Source organism: Prunus mume, linkage group LG1 (assembly GCF_029339155.1).
Source record: "Prunus mume cultivar Tortuosa linkage group LG1, ASM2933915v1, whole genome shotgun sequence".
Taxonomy (NCBI): Eukaryota; Viridiplantae; Streptophyta; class Magnoliopsida; order Rosales; family Rosaceae; genus Prunus; species Prunus mume.
The window spans coordinates 5,410,475-5,429,594 of NC_142698.1; the positions used below are offsets into that span (position 1 = coordinate 5,410,475).

The 19,120-nt window shown below is 35.8% G+C and overlaps 1 long non-coding RNA gene, 1 other non-coding gene and 2 pseudogenes across 3 annotated transcripts; 2 read left to right on the forward strand and 2 right to left on the reverse strand.

The window, feature by feature from the left end:
- The first annotated feature begins 6,271 nt into the window (after positions 1–6,271).
- On the forward strand, positions 6,272–11,445 carry LOC103342784 (glycine-rich RNA-binding protein 3, mitochondrial-like; annotated as a pseudogene).
- LOC148920822 (uncharacterized) lies at positions 7,396–7,814 on the reverse strand. 2 transcript variants are annotated; one of them, XR_016123276.1, is made up of 2 exons: positions 7,696–7,814; positions 7,396–7,578 (listed from the first exon to the last, which is right to left on the reverse strand). It is a non-coding gene; the product is annotated as an uncharacterized LOC148920822 (long non-coding RNA). The 2 variants fall into 2 exon arrangements; XR_016123277.1 differs by having other exon boundaries at positions 7,675–7,808.
- Positions 11,446–16,619: 5,174 nt separating the features above from the next.
- LOC148920823 (small nucleolar RNA R71) lies at positions 16,620–16,723 on the reverse strand. The gene has a single exon (XR_016123412.1). It is a non-coding gene; the product is annotated as a small nucleolar RNA R71 (small nucleolar RNA).
- Positions 16,724–17,254: 531 nt separating this feature from the next.
- Positions 17,255–18,655, forward strand: LOC148920824 (uncharacterized; annotated as a pseudogene).
- Positions 18,656–19,120: the final 465 nt, after the last annotated feature.

Here is a 19,120-nt window from a genome sequence, read left to right on the forward strand (position 1 = left end):
TTAAACATAGAAACACACTCAAAATCAACCCCAAAGTCAACTTTTTGGGTGTGTTTATAAATGGGTTTTGAGTGTGTGTAATGATGTGTTTTGGGTGTGTTTATATGTTTAAATAGTGCTTGGGTTTTTTTATAATTTCAACCCCCATTTTGGGTGTTTTAGTGAAACTCCGATAATAATAAATGACACACTTGTAAAAAGGACGTCGTTTAAAAGAGAAACCATGGCGGATGTTTCACCATCCGACGTAAACTCAATATTCCACGACTCAATCACCGTCGTTAAAAAGTAATAACATAAACCCTAAACTCTAAATTATATATTTTTAAAATATAATTTTATAAAAAATTTATGGTTTTACAGCCTAATATATAACAAACATAAACCGTAAACCCCAAAAATTATCCTTGAACCCTAAACCCTAATAAATAACAACCCTAAGCCCTCAACCCTAAACTCTAAACTTCAAACTATAGGTGATGTTATGACTCATCAAAACAACTTATTTTTGGGTGGTCATTTTAAAATTGTATTACTCAAACTGAATTTTTTTAAAGTTTAGGGGGAAGAAAATATATCATTGACTTCATAGGAGTTGACGTTGCATTTTTTTGATATATTTTAAATTTATTATGAATATTTTGAATGAAATAGAATAAAATATTTCTACAAACACAACAAACCACGTCGACTTTAAGAAAGTAACGACGTTGTAAATATAATAAACGACTTAGTTGTTCAAAGGACGTCGTTTAAAAGCGAAATCATGGTGAAATTTTCACTACAACGACGTCCCATGAACGTACAAACGGTATATCACGACTTAAACAAAAAAGGTGTTGCCGTGTAATTTAATTTACCGTGTCATATCCGTCGTCTAAATATCATTTTACGTCGGTTTTTGACATAATTGTGTCGTTGGAAAGTTATTACACGTCGGTTACGCAATTTATTTTTTCTTTTAAATTATGAAAACCTCTTCAGATTTTCAGGGAAAAAAAAGGATGTATATACTAGACAAAATTTGTCCATTATATATTATAGACAAAATTTGTACACTATATAAAAATATCAAGTGTTCCAAAAATCATCTACTCTGTATGAAGGCAAACAAACTCTACCCATTCATTCCGGACTTCATCAATGGCTGCTTGGGGGTATGACGCTTGCTCTTTTCCCTTGGCAAACTGCAATCCATAAACAATGATTATTAAGCTTTATAAATAAAAAGAAATTCAATCACAGACGACGCTATTTTTCATAAACGACGTAGTATATCGATTCAACGACGGTAATTTTAAAGTACCGTCGTTGATAATATAAAAAACCACATAAAATGTATCTTAAAATTTTCTTCTTACCTTCTTCTCAAACTCCAAGGAAGGATCCATGATAATGTCCCTCATGAAGCGCATCACATAATACCCGCATTCGACACTGCTGGGTTGTTTTGGTGTGCCTGGCAGAGTTTTCCAAATTAGTGCTTTACGGCCTAGTCTGCCTATGTGGGAATTATAAATTTTTAAAGCACTGTTCATGATGTTTTTGGCCTCCTCATCAACCACACGATTTCCAGGCAGAGGATCCAGAAAATAGACGGTTTCCCTCTTTGCTCTTACAATCAGCAAGACCCAATGACGGCTGCACAAAATTAACATAAAAAACGACGGTTAATATAAAAAGTCAGCACAAGAAAACACACGACGGTTATTTATAAAAAACGACGTATTATACAGTTTCACACGACGAAATAACGTAGCAATCGACGTCATTATAAATTTATCACGACGGTGAATAACTAACGACGTGGTTAGTAGTTTCAAACGACTCAATAAATAAAGCACCGACGTGGTTAAATATTTCAAAAGGCACAAAAGTATTTAAACAGTTTTATACGCAGTCAGTTAGTGAAAATCATACAAACAAAATCTTGTTAAGGAGACTAACCCTGGATTGTAAGGCATCATGAAAATCTGTTCACCATCATCTCCAAGTCGACCTGCTACCAATCGTGATCTGTCAGTTAGTGACCCATAGTTGGCACTAACTTGAGCAGGGTCGATAAAGCCAACCATGCTGCACATATTTGCTTCTCTCACACGATCATATAAGCACCTAAATATATAAAACAAAGATATATTAAAAAGTTAGCACAAAAAAACACACGACGGTTATTTATAAACAAACGACGTATTATACAATTTCACACGACGAACTGAAATAGAAATAGATGTTATAACTAATTTATCACGACGGTAAAAAAAGAACAACGTGGTTAGTGGTTTCAAACGACTCAATAAATAAACCACCGACGTCTTATGCTATAATGATTTTTTTTTTCAAACACAAATTTGAGTGTGAAATAAATATTTGATAAGGACAAACCTCATATATACTGTAACCACAGTAACCCCAATTTCTTCCATACCTGCTAACTGTTTAATATCTTCAGGCAAGACGAAGGTACAACAATCTGCACCAAACACCTCCTTCTCAATTGTGAAGGTCATGATCTTCTCCTGAGGCGTTAGTGTCGTTTCCACATAACGACAAAGGGATTGTAAGGAAGATGGCACCTCCACATTTGAATAATCAACTACTTCAGTACCCTGTTTAAAGAAATAAAGCAAAATAAAATGACGTGGTAATTCAATAAAAACGACGGTTTAAAGAAAACAACGTCGTCTGATAATAATTTAAACGATGGTAATAAAAACCCGTTGTGTTGAATAATTTATTACGTCATAGGAAACAAATTCCGACGTCTAATTTGAACACAAACGACGGTTTAAAGAAAATTATCGACGTCTGAAATTTGAAAAACAAATAAAAAAGGCAAAGTTATGAGAATATACCGCTTTGTCATGCTTTTCTTCATCTTGTTTTTCTTATTTCTTCTCTTCATCATTTTTTTCATCCTTTTTCTCTTCATCTTTTTTTTCTTCCTTCTTCTCTTCATCTTGTCTTTCTTTCTTCTTCTCTTCATCTTTTTTTTCTTCCTTCTTCTCTTCATCTTGATTTTCTAAATCCCTAGATTTCTGTTTTAAGTAATAAAGAAATATATATATAAGACAGATTGTACAACAAGTAAAAAAATTAAATCAAAACGTCGTGGTAAGGCATAACATAAGACGGTATGTAAGAATTATGGACGTCTTAAAATTATTAAACGATGGTAAATAATAAACGTCGTGGGATTTTTCTATTACGTTGGTAATGACTAAAACCGTCGTCTAAAAACCACAAAGTACGACGTCTAATGGCGTGTAAAATAAATAAACTAAAATACGACGTGGTATTGAAATACAAACGATGGTTTATTTATAAAATCGTCGTGGTATGATTTTCAAACGACGGTTTTCTTCATAATAACGACATCTAATAGTTAAAAAAAAAAAGAGTATTCAAAGTTCAGATATGTTACTGTTTCTTCCTACTGTTCCCCATTTTTGGCAGTATCATCCTCAAAATGTAGGGATCTCACATCAGCCCCAGAGCTGCTTGCTTTGTCAGACATTGGATTTTTGGGACTTTGGTTTTGACAGGGGCTAGCCTTCGGTTTAAGCATGCTTGGATCAAAATTGGGGATGAGTTGGGAAAGCTGACTCAGTAAATTTTCCCTCTCAGCCTCTACCAATTGCTTGGTTCTAGCCTCCATCCTTAAAGTCTCTTCCCTTGACATAGCTTCCATCTTCTTAGTCTCTTCTTGAAGGACAATTCTGACACTTTCCTTTAAATGATCGGCAAATTTAATCCTCTGTTGTTTGGGTAAATTGAAGTACGCCTAGGGGAAATCCCAAGACCTACCCCTCTCACTCTCCCTGGATGCTCGGGACCCAAAGCCATGGTCAACACATCATTGCTGCCAGATACACTGAGACTGCCTTCCGAGACTCGTTTTTGCAATTCATCCTAAAACAAAGATATATAAAAAACCAAGTACAAGAAAACACATGATGGTTATTTATAAACAAACGACGTATTATAAACTTTCACACGACGCAATAACATAGAAGTCGACGTTATTATGATTTTATAACAACGGTAGTTACTAACGACGTGGTTATTCGTTTCAAACGACACAATAAATAAACCACCGACGTCTTATGCTATAATTACAGAAAACAGAGCAGTTATTGCATATTCAGACCTTTAATGACGTTTTTTTAAAACATTTCGAAGTAGTAATATCATTCACACGACGCAAAAATTAACAACCGACGTCTTATGCTATAATTACAAAAAACAGAGTAGTGATTCCAGATTTAGACCTTTCACGACGTTTTTAAAAAAATTTCGACGTAGTAATATCATTCACACGACGCCAAAATAACATATGACATAATAAGAATTATACACAGTTTAATAAAACAGAATAGACCTTTAACGACTTTTTTAAAACATTGAGACGTAGTAATGTCATTCACACAACGCAAAAATATAACATAAGACATAATAAGAATTATACACAGTTTAATAAAAATTTAAAAATTTAAAAATAAGATATACAAAAATAAATAGCAATAAAATTGATGGACTTTGACGGTAGGACCATCTTGATGCAAAAAAAAAAAAAAAAAAAAAAGAAGTTGAAGGACGGTCAAATGAAAATTTTAGTTGGTGGACCAAAATGATACTGTAGCAAAGGTTGAGGGACCATTTCAGTCATATCCTTCGATAGAGCTTCTCAAAAAGTCGCATATACTCTTCAAAACTCAGTCACGTGGCCATCGCGTGATCAGAAGTGACGGAATCTGTCCCGGATGGACTATCTTGGTACAAAATAAAAAGTTTAAGAACGTTTGAAATGAAAATTTTAATTGGTGGACCAAAATGATAATGGAGCAATAGTTGGGGGACTATTTAGGTCATTAACCCAAAATAAAGAATGTAAAGATGAGTGCGTAATGTAAATTGTGTGAATTAAATAATTAAAATGCGAGCGTGTAAAATAAAGGGCGAAAAGTAAACTAGATTATAAAGAACAATAAAGATAACACATTAATTGAAGTTACTATAATTAAAATAGAATTGAAAAACAAGAACATGAATGTAAATGCATAATTGAAAATCTACAGAAACTAGGCGGAAAAAATAAGAACTAGGCTATGGCTACATTATGTTACTCCTATGATAGAAATTGAAGAGAATGTAAAATGACAAGTTGTGTGTTATGTCGGGGTCCTTTCTTTCTTCCATAATGACAAGACCTGACCCAAATTCCACTTTGGAATCCGCACAACCCTGTGTGTGTTTGACACTGGCAGGTGCCGGGCACTTTGACCAAAATGCCCTTTTAAGTTTCCAAAATGCTTTTCTTCAAGTTTGACTTCTACTGAAAATTCGCAGAATCTCCCCTGTAATTCGCTAGTTTTCCAAAAAAATTACCTGTAGAAAACATAATTTTATAATCCCAAACGTTCAGCATGCACAAAAATAAGGTTCATGCAACCAAACATCACATCATTTTGGCCTCATGCCTCTTAAACTCAAATAAAGCATTTTACCAACAGAAAACTGATCCATACTTTGGAACAAAATGGATACATCTTCGATTTCAAAGCAACTAAATTGAACCACTTTTCAATCATTTGGTCTCGCAGCTGCACCTAGTGCCTCTAGGTTGCCTACGTACCTTTAACCAGGGATCAAGCCACACGTAGTTCTTTCTCTTTTTATATTGCACTTGTGTATCTTGTCAATTGTTATTTTTCATTGTGATTGCAAATCAATCCAAGTTCTCATGTTAATGATATGCTCAATAACATTCACAAACTCCGAAGTAAAACTTTCCAACTTTCCCAATTCTCAAAACAATTCATACTCAGACATAAGTAAACCACTCACTGAACTTCCTCTAATTCATAAATCAATTTATGTATTACTGGCTTAGATTAATATATATTTATATATATATAATTAAAATAAAGATAAAAGTAAAACAAACAACCGTCGAAGACACTTTTAACATTTCCTTCAAAACTCACATAAAACTCAATTAGGGTAAATTACTCAAATGGTCCTCAAACTTGTACTCGATTTACATTTTGGTCCATCAATTAAATTATTAGTCCAAATGGTACATAAACTCTATTTTAATCGCCCATTTGATCCAACCGTCTAATTTTCTGTTAGATTTAACCAAATTTTAGGGTAAATATGACTTTTCATAATTAACAAATAGAACAGGGTTAAACTAAATACAAAATTAGAAAAAAATGAAGAAAAGGAGGAAGAACAGAAGAGGAAGAAACCCAGAAGAAGAAGAAGCGGACAAGGTTATTGCAATGGCTTTCTTAAGTAAAATTGGGAATATACTCAGACAGACTGCAAACAAGCATATCAAATATGAATTATCTCCTTTCAAACTGTCTATCCATCAAACAGTAAGATGCATGTCAAACATGGTGAGTTCAAAGCTCTTTATTGGAGGTGTTTCGTACCAGACAGATGAGCAGAGTCTGAAGGAAGCTTTTGCAAAATATGGTGAAGTTATTGATGCAAGAATCATCAGTGACCGTGAAACTGGTAGATCTAGAGGATTTGGGTTCATCACTTTCACCAAGAGCGAGGAGGCATCCGTGCAATCTACACTACAAAAAAATCTTTTTGCGAAGGCAAAACGAAGTCGGAAATGCCGATTTTTGTTTGAAAACGTTGTTCCGAGAGCGGATGGCCGTCGGATGGTGTCGGAAAAGCGATCATCGGAAAAGTTACATTTCCGACGAGCGGTCAGAAAAGTTTTTATTTTAGACTAGCAATGTGTGTTGTAAATGTTATGACATCGCCGAAAACTAATTTGACAAACAATGATAATTTAGTATTTCCGATATACCAAAATGGTCGGAAATAATTTGAAGGTAGTCGGATCTATTTCTTATACAACGAGCTTTTGTTGTTTCCGACCAAACTTTTATGACAAGAAATTTTGTCTGAAATACTATTTCCGAGGACTAAATTTATTTCCGACTTTGTTTGTTCATCTGAAATAGACATTTTCGATAGCAAAATTGCATTAAAAAATAATTATTCTTTGTTGGAAATAATGCGTAGGACCTATTTGTGAGGAACATAGGTCGTCAGAAATGTTATTTACGACGGTGTAGACCGGTTGGAAATAATGAAACGTGTCATCGAAAGTAGACAATTACGATGGGAATGTGGTGTCGTAAATGAAAACACTATTCTTGGAAATGACTCGTAAGTTATATTTCCGATCAACATAAATTGTTGTAGAAGTTTTTTTACAATGAACAAGGATGTCGAAAATGTAATCAGACGTGTCGTAAATAGAATAATTATTCTCATAAATATTATATTCATAATAAAATATATAAATAATATTTCCAAACAGAAACTTTTTTCATAAATATGTTTTTCTCATTCATTAATATAAAAGAACTGAACAATATTCATTTCATATCAACTCATATATGTCTCCAACTTCTAAACTTTGAATATAAATTCCAAGTCTGACATTACTAAATAAAATGTCTTTGGCAGATGATAAAAGAACTAGTTGGGCTCTTCCACGACATCATCACTAAGATAAGCATCGGAACAGCTTCCCACATTGTCCTGGTATAACAACAAAAACAAAGAATTATAATAAGACCTAATAGAATTTGAGTAACAAATACAATTAAGAAGTAATATACATAACAAAAGCTATACCGCATTAGGTGATTGCCTTACACTATGAGCAGAATTTTGTGGGTTATTGTTAATCAGCATTTGAACTTGTTGTTGCAAAGTGATCAATTGACCTTTGAAATCATTCAATTCCTCTTTCAAATGCTCATGATTTTCTTCCACGCACCTACGCTTATTACAGTTTTGGTTAGTTGAGGAGTAGTACGCATCTTTTGCTTTGATGCCACCGCCTAAGCCAAGAACACGACCATGACTCGGGGCAATCACCTACCTATATATATCCCAATCATTGACATCAAGGTTTTCCTGTTCAACAGCAGCCTTTTTGTTTTCCATTTTTTCCTGTAGTGAAATTATAAACACATGTTTCATATATAGACACAATATCATGCTAATGGAAAAATAAGAAGCTGGACATTGAAGTGGAAACCATACATAAAGTTCTTTCGCCTTTTCGCTTGGCCAATTTTCTCCTTCTCCATTCTTACCCTTACTTATCTGAAATTTTTTGAAATGATCAATTGGACTAGGTTCAATTCCAGTTCTATCAAGCTGTTAACAAGAAAACATGAATATGATAAGACAAATAAATTCAGTCATCCAAGTTCCCTTAAAAAACAAATGACATAAGCTCTAATCATGATACTAGTGCAATCACCAACTTCACAATCATAGCTTCAACAATGAAAATAGTTGAAGACCTTTACATACATGCCTTACATAAAATATTCAATTGTTTACCTCATCTTTTTGGTATTTCGCCATTGGAATTGAACCGGTGGTATGCCCCATTGTTGATTTTTCCCGATTAGATTTGTTTCTTTTACTTTGATCCTGCAAATATAATTCAAAGTAGATGCCATCAAATAGATAGTTATTGCAAACAATGTAAAAATTAATAACCCACAGTAGTAGAATGGTAACTTAATAATAATGTATGAAATAGCTAAAACATCTTATTTAAATTAACTTTTACCTACCACTCAGGCTTTAACCATTCATCAACCATTGCAATCCATATTGCAGGATCAGGTACATTCTCTGGGCGGTTTGCATATCTCTGACCAGTGCTTTTGTATTTTTGAAAAATTGGCCTTCTCAAGTTCCACACCCAATCATCAATTTTTTTTTTATATGTCCAGTGAATGCAACCTTCAATTCTTCCTCAGAACATGTGTAAGTATATCCAGCTTCGATGAAACGCTCAAATAATAGATTTACTTGAGTCTCTGGATAATCTGAAAATTTTACCCAAGCTCCTTTAATCTCTTGCTTGAAAAGTACACCTATATTCCTAGCTGCTTCTTTGGTTACAATGCTGGAGGAAATTGAATCATTAAAGTACTTTATATGCCATCAAATAAACTAATAAGTGATAATTAATTAAGCTACACTTGTCCAAGTCTAAGAAATAACTAGAATAACTATTGGTAACAATAAGTAGTGTATATGTTTACCTTCCCTTATATATTTCAATCAGCATACCCTTTCCTTTTCCTCCCTTGGCCTTCCCTCTGCCTTTTTTTTTTCCAGCACTTAATCCTAATTAAGAACAACAATTAATAACATTATATTATTTATATTATTTATAGTTTTGAAATAATATAAGCTATACCTTGGGTTTCTTGTACTTCATTATCATGAGATGGTTCAACAGAGGCATGTTGGACTGCAGAGGATCTAAGTAACTCTCTCTGTTCATTGGTTGATGATGTATTGTGACTCCTTCCTTTTCTTGCCATAGCTACCATTTGTGTTCATTAGCAAAATAGACAATACTAGAAAGAAATACTATTATAATAGAATTAGACATAAAACAATCAAAACAGTAATAAAAAATACTCCACCAAATATAATAGCAACTGAAATAACCAAAGAGTTTCAGTATTCCAAACATAAATAAAAATACTACCCATTTATAAATAAAAAATTTATGACACCAAATAATGCAATAAACAGAATCACACCATATCTCATTCCAAATCCATATGATTAGTCTCATCCTCGTCCTTATCTCCACCCTCATCCCCACTGTTATTAATATCATTACTTTCGTCTTCATTTTGGTTGGTAGTTGCGTGTATACACCTTTGAGCCTCTTCTTCTTGGTATGGTTCTCCTTCATCATTAGGCATTTCATAAACATTTCTAGCTTTCGTTTCCACCACCACACTCTATGTCTTATTCTTTATTTCTTTGACATAAAATACTTGTGTTGCTTGGCTTGCCAACACAAATGGATCCTTAGTATGTAACTTGCGTGTTGTGTTAACACTTGCAATCCCATAGCGATCAATCTTATAACCCCTTCCTCTTTGGGTTGTATCATACCAATTGCAGTTGAACAATACAACCCTTTTATTCTGTGTATAACAAAGCTCTACAATTTCTGTTAATGTTCCATACCAAGGAACATCATCAATTTGATTCTCCCCTTTAACCATGACACCGCTATTTTGTGTTTTTTTTATTCTCGTCACGATGCAAGGTATGGAACCTAAATCTGCTCATATTGTAACCAGAATAGTAAGTGGCTCGCCTTTCAGGACCATGGGCCAAAGCAAGCATTTCCTTACTTTCCCGTCCTTGTATAGTTGTTCAATCTACAAGTTAAGAAAAATATATATTTTCAATGACCTTTATATGATCCCAACACTTAAAGTGAAATTGCAAACAAAAAAATATTTTCTTACTCTCTTTTCAAACCAATTGGCAAATTGATGTCTATGTGTCCCATCCACATCTTGGACTCCAGAGTGGACTAGAGAATTTTTATGTTCTCTGCACGCATGAGATAACAATGCATATGTTAACAAACAAGTTAATGTATGCTCATATTCTCTCAATGAGTGTGAAGATTTCTTACTGAATAAAAGGCTCAAAATCATCATTATTTGTTAAGACATAATATGTGGCAGCCTTGTGAAGCTCAATACTCATCTCCCTTAATTCACTTTTCCCAAAAGCTTTACCATGCTGAAAATATGGATAGTTCAAATGCATCAGATGATGGTTGTCCTCCATCATAGTTTCTCTATGTACGACTAAATCTAGTTTCAACACGACTCAAATAGCGAGAGCAAAATGTTACACATTCATCTACCAAGTAACCTTCCGCAATAGACCCTTCTGGGTGAGCCTTATTACGAACATAACTCTTTAGCTTGTGCAAATACCTGTATAAGTATTAAACATTAGAACTTTTTTTTTTTTTTTGAAAATATAAATCAAAGACAATCTATACAAAAATAACTTCTAAACCATACATTACCTCTCTACAGGATACATCCACCTGAATCTTGGGCAGTGACTTTTGCTTCCCATGCTAAGTGATAAGGTAAGTGAACCATGATATCCAAAAAGGCAGGAGGGAATATTTTCTCCAACTTGCAAAGAGTTATGACAATCTGATTTTCAAGCAATTCTAAATCTTCTGTTCTCAATACTTTGGCACATAATTCTCTAAAAAAGTAACTAAACTCTATTAAAGCATCACATTCATCTCTAGGTAATAAGGGTGAATTATGCTACTGATAGACCTCGCCCTAACTTCGATGATGGACGTGGTTTTGAAACTGCTAGCACTGGAGGTGGTTTTGGCAATAACATCAATTTGGGTGTTCTTGGCGGTGTTGGTGGTCTTGATGACTTCGTTGGCAGTCTGACAACAGCTTTGGCAGTGATGGAGCTCAATTGGGAGAGAACAAAGGTGGTTTTAGCTTGGATGATCCCTTGAAAGAAAATGATAGGGATGAAGATGATGATGCGGGCAACTTTCTCAAGAGGGCTTGATAATATTTAGATAAGAGGAGTGATTTAGTTTGCCTCTCGCAGAGCTACTAGTAGATTGTCTTTTTGTTACAGCTGAATGTCCCCCCTCCCCATCTTTTTGAACTATTAATTTCATTTGGCAGATTTTTCTGTGAATTTCATGCACCTTTTAGTGTGCTTTGTCAACTAAGGACCTGGATTGTGGGAAAAAAAGAAGCAAAAGAAGAAGAAACCAGGAAGAAGAAGAAGAAACCCAGAAGAAGAAGAGAGAGAGAGAGAGAGTTGGTGGATGAAATGACCAATTTGCCCTCATATTTAACTGAAATATTGACAGAATGTAACGGTAGGACCAATGGAGCGATTAAAATAGAGTTTATGTACCATTTGGACTAATAATTAAATTGAGGGATCAAAATGTAAATCGCATACAAGTTTGAGGACCATTTGAGTAATTTACCCAACTCAATTATAAACACACACACACACACACACACACATATATATAAAGATTTATAATTAACTTATTACAGATAAGTAGGAAAATGAGAGACTTATTAAAATGCATTGACCACGTGAAATCTTAATGTTAATAACAACAACTTAACTGAAACATATATTTTCCTCTTTTACTTATAAAGCAAACTCATCGCTTAAGAAATAAATTGTGAACTATATAAAAATCCTTAAAACTTAGAAACTCTCCACCTGGAAGTACCCCTATTCATATTCCGTCAATTCTTTTAATATTCCATCAATTCTGATAACATTCCGTCAATTCCAAGTATCCTGTCAGTTACATCCTTGCAGGCCTCGGAGACACCAAGTCTACCTGAGCCATAATTCTTGTGGGCCTTGGAGACACCAAGTCTACCCGAGTCACAATCCTCGCACCACATTGTTCAGGCGTCCCCGAAACTCACGGGGCATTATAAAAAATAACCAAAACTGTTTCAAGTCAACATGGGGTGGGTACTCTGTGGTGGTTTTGAAAACCTTTTTCCGAAACTTTTCATAAACTTTCTCCTTCCCAACAAGTGCCATTTTATAATTCCATTTTTCCAATCTTTTCTCAACTTCCCGACAATAAATCATTATAAAGCTAACCAAAAATATTCCTTCTTGGAACGTGAGCAATTCTAGCATTTCTTAATTGACTACGACCATGCATAATCTATCAAACTGTTTTCATCAACATTTAAATATATGACACCTAACAAATAGACTAATATTTATGATTTTATAGTTTCAAGCCCCCGAGCATATATTCAATTTTAGACATATAATTAGGCATTTAATTAATTCCTTAATCATGCCAAAACTCAGTTAACCAAGTCATTCCTGACCCTACACAATTAAATATAATATAAAATGCTTGAAAACTGAAAGCAATTGCAATAGTTCATAAACATTTAAAAGAACTCTTTAATCATAATACTACTAAAACAAAACCAACCTCTATTTACTATTACAAAAACTAAATGGCCTCAATCGGGCCAACATAAGGCCCAGTAAAACCCATCCTAGAACTCTCGTCACGATCCGACGGTCGATTTGACTCTAATCGCGGAATTTGACCAACTGGGCCCGCGGGGCCCACAGCCTCCGAATTTCATTCCGAACATTCCTAAAAGTTCGACAAGGTCTACTTAACATGTCCTGAAAGTTTGGTCTCGATCAAGCAGTTGGATCACTCCCGATCAGACGGTTATCGTTTAATGTAAACTTTAAGTCAGTGACTTAAAGCACTCGGGACTCCGATTCACAATCTGTGAATTCCTACATGATCTTAAAGATGCTAGATCATCATATATTAAACTGGAGTTGATCCAACGGTCCAAACATATCGAACTCGGATAATGCCTAATATGAGATATCCGATTGACGATCAAACGATATACAAATTCATATCCGAGCATATTGTCGTGCTCAGGACGACAGGAGGAGTATTTTGGGACCCTAAGAAGCCAAATAATGGCCCACGCGCCGCCACACAAGCCGGCAGTGCGTGGGTGCCCAAAGCAATTTCAACAATCGGAAAATCTCCAAATCGCCAGTCAAAGTCACCAGAGTCGAGCAACTTTTGTTCTTGGACCTACCTAAAAAGTCACAGTATGGCCGAAATCGGAGGTGGCAGATTTTCAATAGTTTATTTACCCTCCAAAACTAAGAAATTTCTCCTATCCAACACAAACAGCAGCTAGAGCATCTTGAGAGGTTGAGAAAGCATACCTGGATCGATGGAAATGGTTGCAGTGAGAGAACGAGCTCTGAAAAATTTCGAAAAAGCGAATCGGCCTATTTCGTGGCTGTTTCTAGCTACGGCAGAGGTGGATCGAGGCTGAGGAGGGACGGGGCTGGTAGTGGGAAGTGAGGTTATTCATTTGGGACTGGTCTTGCCTGAAATGGCGGCCGGGGTTGGGAGAAATTGCTGTATGAAATTGGCTGGTTGTGGTGCTCCCAAGAGAGAAGAAAATCTGGGTTTTTAAGAACCGAACTTCGAAATATTTACGGTTATGTCACTGAGCTTCCGTAGATCATAACTTCTTCGATACAACTCTGATTTGAGCCCACTATGTGTCTACTGCCTCATCTCGACATGCTCTACGCAACGGTACAACTGAAATCCCCAAATTCTTTCCCAAACAAAAAGTCAACTTTAAACCCATTAAAATATTCTCGGGGTAAAATTATCTTTTATTTGAATACATTAATATTTAAATATTAATTTAGGATCGGGTTATTACACATAAGCTTGGTATTTATAGGGGCTTCGGTGCATCTCAATTTGTTTGGTCGTTAATTGGCCTTCAAATCAATCATAATTGCTCTAGAATATCTTTAATCCCTTGTCTCATGCATGTGATTTAATGTGAATAAGAATATTTGATTTGATTTTCCTTCCATCTTGACCTATCCCACAATAACTTTCAGTTGACCATGAAGCTGGCATAATTCCTTCTATATTTCACCACATGTAGATATTCTGCTACATTTATGATTTTGGGCTTCTATCCGACCTTATTGATTAGGCCCACCAAAATATAGCTTGGGCCCACTATTAATTTAATTGTCAGATCTCGAGCCTGATCCTGTCAAATTTCAATCAGGCCCAAACAGCCTCATAAATTTTGGTTTCATAGTGTAGCTCATGTTGTGTATTTGATGAATAGAATGCCAAGTGCCAGATTGGATAGTAAGTCTCCTTTTTATAATATGTTTGATCAAGCTTCTAATATCTAATAGTTTTTTACATAAGGATATGGGCAAGTTAACATATTTCTTAGGTCTATAAACTACCTATAATGCAGTAGGTCATATTTTGTGAGGTATGCAAACTGCCTATAAAATATTTCTTAGGTTTGCAAACTGCCTATAGTTGTAAATATTCACAAGCAGGTGATTCTAAAACAACTTGGCCCGAAATTCAAAATAGGAGGGCCAAGTTCATGTAGAATATTCCATTTTTACCTCATATGAACCAATTGTAGAGGTGCAACAAATGAAGCCTACAAAAACTTATTATAGACTGAGACCTTGAAAAGAAATTGAGAAGGATCTAAAGCCACATTGAGTGGATTGATTGGATGTTTTATAAGTTGCAAAGCCTTTCTCTGGGGTAGAAATGGATTGCAGAGCTTGGAGAAGGCCAGGTAGAGCCTTATTGAGTGGATGTTTTATAAGTTGGAAGGCCAGTCACATCTACTCCTGATCAGTTCATAATTGTATATCATTTTGAACCATTCCAGCTTATGATTTGGTTATGTTTTTGAGTTAAACGTGTGCTTTTAATCTCTTTTGTGTTTATTATTCAGTTATTTGAGCTTTAGGTAGCAATGGTAGCTTTGGATAGGAAAAGATACAAAATGGTACAAAAACGTGCAGACTGAGTTAGCAATTTGTTTTGCCTTAACATCTTCATCCGACCTTGGATTGGCCCAAATGACATGTGGTTGGAAAGATGACATTTTGAACTTCAAGATGGATGGCTCAAAGTCATCAGCTGCTTAAGGGAAGCCCAATTTGTGAGCCCATGAAGTTCCTAGTCATACAGACCTAAGGATGAGCTGATTGTTGCTTGGTCATGATGAGCTATGGTTTCTGGTGGGATTTGTTGGTGAAGTGCAACAATCAAATCAATTCAGAATTCTATTGCATTGGTGTGTTAGGTGAGGTTGGTTAAGTGAGTGTTGTTGGTGGGGGCATAAATCAATTCAGAATTCTCTTTTCATTCTCCTTATAAATACCACTTCCATTCCATACCATAAATCAAGCACATCCTGGGATTCACACTCCCACAACTCATCCATCCTTCATTCCATCCTCCACACTCCCATCAATCCCTAAACACATTCAGAAATCACCCTCAAACACTCCCACAATCCCAAACACTCTAGCAATCAACCTAAAGCTCTAAACAACCCCAAATCACCAAAACTGTCCTAGCAAGCCTTTCTTCCATTTCCTTATGAATTTCCTCTTTCTCAGCCATCACCACTCACCCAAACTCATCCCAAATCACCTCCTTAACCTTCATACATCCTTTTAGATATGGGGAAGCTCTTGGAGAAGCATTAGATGTGGAGAAGCTCTTAGAGAAGCATTAGATGTGGAGAAGCTCTTCATTCTGACGTTCGAGATCTTTGAACGTAAGACCGTCGTTGTAACCCAATCAGGTGATCTCTGAAATTCAGAATCGATTAGAAAGAGAGTTGTCAACTGCAAAAGAGCAAGCTCTTGCCACATTTACAAGTCTTGCTCTCCACACTGACCTTCCTGGTTCTTCACCTTCAAACTACGAAGCAAGTTTAGACCAAGAAGAAGAAGAAGAGATGGCCGCCAATGAGTTCATGGGAGACCTTGATATCCCAACAATTCTGGCATCCCCTTCAAGCATCTTGTTGGCCACTGTAGCTCGAAAATATGAGCTTAAATCTTCTCATCTTAATATGTTGCCTTCCTTTTATGGGTTACCTAATGAAGATCCATTAACTCATATAAAGGATATTTTTAATGTTGTGAACTCTTTTCCCTTGGCAGGTGTGACAGAAGGTCAACTTTGAATAAGAGTGTTTCCATACACTTTAAAGGATAAGGCGAAGTATTGGTTGAATTCTTTGAAGCTTGGTTCACACACTACATGGGTTACCATTCAAAAGAAGTTCTTGGAGAAATACTTCTCCACCCAAAAAACTGACATGCTTAAGGACAAGATCTTGTTATTTGCACAACAAGATGGTGAGTCATTTTGTGAAGCATGGGAGAGATTCAATGGGCTCAATCATTGTCCTCATCATGGGATTCCATTGAAACTTCAAACGTGTATGTTTTACAAATGACTAACCCCTTCTAGCCATAGTATTGTCACCAATTTTGCAGGTGGTTCTTACAAAACCAAGACTCCTAAAGAAACATATGAACTCTTTGAGGAGATAGCAATAGAGACCCAACACACTGATACAAGAGGTAAATGTGTTGTTAGTAGTTTTAATGATGCTTCTAGTGTGCTGATTTCAAAATTAAAACAGAAGATGCTCTTTTTGCATTGAACTCAAGAAACCATCTGAAGGAAGTGTGTAGCATCTGTGAAACTCATGACCATGCTACCATAGGTTGTCCACTTGGGGCTACATATCCAGAATTTGTTCAAAAGCAAGCTAACTTGGTCAATTCCTACAACCAAGGTCTAAGAAATGATCCATACTCTCAAAATTATAATCCAGGTTGGAGGAATCATCCAAACTTTTCATGGACAAATACCCAGAATAAAGCAAATCCCCATTTATTCCAAAGGCCACAATCATCATCATCATTGGAGGATATACTGAAGCAAATGGCAATCAACCAATCCAATTTCCAACAAGCTACACAACTACCATCTCCAAATTGGAAGTCCAATTAGGTCAAATAGTTGTTGAAATAACTCAAAGACAGCTTGGGAAATGGCCAAGCCAAACGGTGATCAATCCAAAGATCCAAGAAGCCAAGGCCATTCATTTGCTCAAATCAGCTAAGATTGTTAATAAGAAAGTTAGTTCTAATCTTTCAAATGATGTTGTGGTTGTAGAGGATGAGGATGAAGAGGAGGAGACCACGGCTACAGAAGGAGAACAACCCAAACTTCTCAATCTGCTCCTAAAGCCAAATCAGATTCTCAAGAACCCAAACGATTCCAATTGCATAAAAGGGATGACAAATTTGTGGCACCACACCTTCAAGAAGATAGATACGTGCCACCCGCTTCATATGTTCCACCAATTCCATTTATAGAGCGTCTTAAGAAAGCAAAGCAAGATAAGGCTTTTAAAGAGATTTATGATATTTTGAGTAAAGTTAATATCAATTTGCCTTTGCTTGATCTTATTGAACAGATTCCTGCATATGGAAAGTTCATTAAGAACTTGAAAACTCATAAGCTCAATTTAGCTCCAAATGAAGAAGTAAAGCTCAATAAGAATGTCAGTGTTATGTTGCAAAGGAAGCTTCCACCAAAACTAGAAGATCATGGTAGCTTTGGCATTCCCATTAACATTCGAGACAAGAAAGTTGGAAGAGCCATGTTGGACTTGGGAGCAAGCATTAATCTAATGACATATTCAGTTTATCAAAATCTTGTCTTAGGAAGGATGAAGAAGACTTCAGTGTGACTTGAACTAGTAGATCATTCTATAAAATATCCAAAAGGTATTGTAGAAGATATTTTAGTTCAAGTTAATACACTAATTCTCCCGGCTGATTTTGTAGTGATGGGCATGGAGGACAACCTATATGAGATTATGTTGATCTCATTCTCCTAGGCCGACCATTCATGGCCACTACAAACACAATCATCAAAGTGAAAGATGGCACCCTCTCCATGATAGTTTTGGGTGAAACTGTTGAATTTAAAGTGTTTGATGCTCTATCTCAACCTTCTATCTCTCTTGATACTTGTTTTTCAATTGATGTTGTGGATCATGAGGTTTCTTCCAAAAATTTGCAAAAAAAGTCTAATAATGCTCTGGAACCTGTCCTAACACAAGAAGAGGAAAATCTTTGTGAACTGGAGTTCCAAGAAGTGTTTCAGCCATACCCAACATCCTTTAGGCCACCACTCGAGCCTCTTGGACCATCCTCCACTAAATTGGAGCCATCCATTATCACCTCACCAAAGCTAGAACTTAAACCTTTGCCCAATCATCTTAAATATACTTATTTGCACTACAAGAAAATTGAGTATTTACGGCGTGCATAATATGCATGCCATAAATGTGTTTTTTGGTCCTCTTTTCACGGCATGCATTCACAGCGGGCCTTAAATGGATTTTTTACAGCGTGCCAAAATTGCACGCCATAAAAGATGACCCTATTAATGGTGTGCAAAATATTCATGCCGTGAAATGTAATCCTATTAATTGCGTGCAAAATATGCACGCTGTGAACACAAAACTAATTCTTAGTTTCGCTCCGTTTTAAGTTGCCTGCGAAACTATATTCTTTTCCCTCGTACAATTTCACTGAAATTATTATTTGGAAATCTCTCTCTCTATACCTATCAATTCTCACTATCAGAACCCTATCTCCATTGAATCTGCCTCCAAGCTCTATACCGTAAGCACTTCGTCTTTGTTGACCTCGTAAGCACTTGGTTTCTCTCACCCAATGATTCTTCGTCTGTCGCCGTCGACCAGAAGAGGTACCTCACACCTTTCTTTCCCTC